Raw genomic sequence first — 3,945 nt, 5'->3', positions numbered from 1 at the left:
TGCATTCGTATCTACCGATGCACCGTTGTTCGAATCCCGCAGACGGGTACCAATTTTTCTAATGAAATACGTACTTATCAAATGTTCACGATTGCCACGGTGAAGGAATAGCATCGTGTAATAAAAATCAAACCCGCAAAATTTTAATTTGCGTAATGACTGGTGGTAGGACCTTCTGTGAGTCCGCATGGGTAGGCACCACCGCCCTGCCTATTTCTGCCGTGAAGCAGTAATGCGTTTAGGTTTGAAGGGTAGGGCAGCCGTTGTAACTATACTGAGACCTTAGAACTTATATCTCGAGGTGGGTGGCGCACTTACGTTGTAAATGTCTATGGGCTCCAGTAACTACTTAACACCAGGTGGTCTGTGAGCTCGTCCATCCACCTAAGCAATAAAAATAAAAATAAAATATTCCTTCACCGTGGAAGTCAATCGTGAATATTTGTTGAGTACGGAATTCATTAGAAAAATTGGTACCCGCCTAGGATTCGAACATCGGTGCATCGCTCAACACGAATGCACCGGACGTCTTATGCCTTAGGCCACGACGACGAATCTCATAATTGAGGACTATCTACACCGGAAGGAGGAGTAGACTATGCCTAATTCCGATCGCTGCGATGTATTCGTGTAACACAATGTAATTGCAAGACAAATCTTCGTTTACTTTGTATCATTTGATTATGAATCCAATATCGTAGTTGTGACAAATGTATAATACCATTGGCGGACCGAACCGATTTGCATGATACCGTTTGGTTATCGGAACGTACCAGGTCCAAGGTACCATGTTTCAACGACTGCATAAAATTTTAAATTCTCTTCGCGTGTACATACATAAATATCTGTGCTGTAAAATCTTTGATGAATTTAGCGGTGATACTAATAATGTTCGTTGAAAATGTATTGTATAATTTATAATATGAAGACATATAAATAAATTGAAATTTATATCAAGGTTTTAAGCCGAAACGCATTACTGCTTCACGGCAGAAATAGGCAGGGTGGTGGTACCTACCCGTGCGGACTCGCAAGAGATCCTACCACCAGTAACAAACTAATTGGTCCAGGTTTCTCACGTAGCATAAGAAGTTCGTTATTTTTTTATCTTTACAGACTGGGCACCAACCTACAATTTAACACATTGTTTTTAGGATGAAAGGATTGCTATTTGCTGGAGAAGAAATCCAGTTTATCCAGGACAGTTAGGCGAGCACGGACTCAGTCGAGAGCGCTATTGCGTATTCTAAACTCGCACGGATAGGCACCGTCATCCTGTCATCTCTCCCGCCAAGCATTCTTGCTGGCGCGTTTGAATGACGGTCACCACTTACCATCGGAGCAGTCTGCGCTAACGGCAATAAAAAATCAGTGCTATAAAACATACAAAAACAGAAAATTAATAGCAGTCTTATACAACTGAATTATGTACAACTTTTAAAGTACCTACACAAGAGTAGGTAAAGTCATTTAAATTTGTTTTGGTTAGTTTTTTCCAATAAAATATCTTCAGTAATGTTACTCGCTTTTGCTGTTGTTTGAATGTAAAAATGATTCATAAACTAAGTTCTAAATTTACAAAAACAAAAACGTTTTTCTTAAATATTTTACTTTAAAAAATTTTAAAACTACTCACCGCTTTCGATTCTAAACTAAAAATAAAATAATTATGATATTTTCCCGGATTTTCGAGCACTGTCACTTCACTATCACTATTTAAATTATTAAAAATTACAAACAAACTGAAGTTTTACATAATTTATTTGCACAGGACGAAACTCTCAAAACGTAAACATTGTCATTTGAAAATACAATTTGAACCGAACAAAAGGAAATTCAAATAAAACCAATATCCTCTACGAAATTGCATTGATTCAACGAAAAATTCAAAGGAAATCACACAGATTCATCGGAATAACATTTGTTTATAAGGAAATCAACGTGAATGCAGTCCGAACCGCGGTTTTGTTGACTAAACTGTCATTTGTCTGACGCCATAGCAATGGCGCATGCGCGGTGATTATCCGAAGGTGCGCATGTTTCCCTTAAATCATAGAATGAAACATCTTTAAGAGGTTAGAAACGAAAAAAGTTTAGATTGAGTTGACACATCTATGTTTCTATAAATGTTTTGGCGAAAAATTAACAATGCACCAGCTATTAGGTAGAAATGAGACTTAAAAACATCTATATCTATACTAATATTATAAAGAGGAAAGATTTGTTTGTTTGTTTCGAATAGGCTCCGAAACTACTGGACCGATTTGAAAAATTCTTTTTCCATTAGAAGCCGACTTTGTCCCTGATGAACATAGGCTACTTTTTTTTTTTTTTTTTTTTTTTTTTTTTTTTTTTTTTTTTTTTTTTTTTTTTTTTTTTTTTTTTGTTTCATGTGTGTTTTAATGTTTCCGAAGCGAAGCGAGGGCGGGTCGCTAGTTAGATATAACTTGAATACCGCCATTCCCTTTCTCTTTATTTTCATTTTATTTTTATTTCAAATTTAACGGGTAGTTAGGGAATTTACATCACATAATTCTAAGAAGATCTGAACCCACTAAAACTATGTACGAAAAGCTTTGAAATATTTGTGTGGAAACGGGGGGAAAATTGAGGGGAAGAAAATGGTTTCGGATAGGGTATAAGAAAACGAGACAAAATGAATTTCTATAGAATCTAATCAGCTAATTCACATTAACGTGCTTTAATCTCTGCACTGTTATCGGAGAGTTTATATGTGTATTTTGAAAAAACTAGCTCATAGTGCTCCTATTTATTAGAGTATATAGATACATAACATAAAACCAAACTTGAGACATAATATTGAAGTCCTAAAATGCGTTGCATCGCTCTTCTATCGCTTCAACAGGAACGCACTTTTATTTATTTATAACTTCTTATACTAGAAAGTATAAAGGCGGACTTAATGCCATAGGCATTCTCTAACAGTCTACCTTAGAGGAGTGCAGAGATGAAGCGTGGTAGGTGTAGTGTGAAGGTGATATTACTTAAACATATGTGTATATATAACATACATAATATTTATAGATACAAATACTCGTACTTAAATAAATACATATACATAAATATATACATATACATATCATAAATATATGCATATAAAACATATATAAACAAATATTATCAATTAGACTTCCAACAACAACAACACCATTCCATCACATTTCACAACCATTCCATCACAGCAGAAATAGGTAGGACGGTGGTACCCATCCGTGCAGACTTGCAACATCGTAAAAATGAAGCTATAACAATTTAATTTTGGATATTTTATTAGCTATAGTTCACATTAAACTCATCGCACGAAACCTAATTAGTAATTTATTATTAGAGTTTTGGAACAAAAATCTCATACAAAGATCCGCACTGTTCTGCAGACTTTAATTAATTTTGATTCAGAAAGCTAAAGTATAAATCTAATTACATTGGAACAAGATAGCGTTGTTTCTTTTAAATTAATAAGGTTCAAATATAAGGGCGTCAAAAACTTTACTTTCGTACGTAAATGTGATTAGTTACTGATTTCACTGAATGTCAGTCCAATTTTTCAATGCTTTTTGTGACACAACTATGTACATCTTAATTAAAACCAAAATAGACAGTGCAGTACGATAATACTGTAATTTATTTATTACAACGTGTCACCCCTAAGCTTTCTGTATTAAATTTCTCTAATATTATAATATGTATATGTTATGTTTGTGTTATTTATGCTGTGTGTAATTTGTATAATATTTAAATAACATGTTTTTTCGAAAAAAGCAATAAACCTTTTTCTTCAAGCACTTTCTACATTACCCTTGGTTGAGTGGTAGGGAGTGCTTTAGGCGTTAACTCCGCAACTGTACATAAGGTAAGTAAATAAATAAATTGTTACTCATTTTATTTATCGTGTCAATGAACAAGTTGACTGCCAATCGGGCCCAT

The sequence above is a fragment of the Bombyx mandarina genome, chromosome 08 (genome assembly GCF_030267445.1).
Source record: "Bombyx mandarina strain Sakado chromosome 08, ASM3026744v2".
NCBI lineage: Eukaryota > Metazoa > Arthropoda > Insecta > Lepidoptera > Bombycidae > Bombyx > Bombyx mandarina.
The sequence above is the reverse complement of the archived record's forward strand: the minus strand, read 5'-3'. Positions refer to the sequence as shown.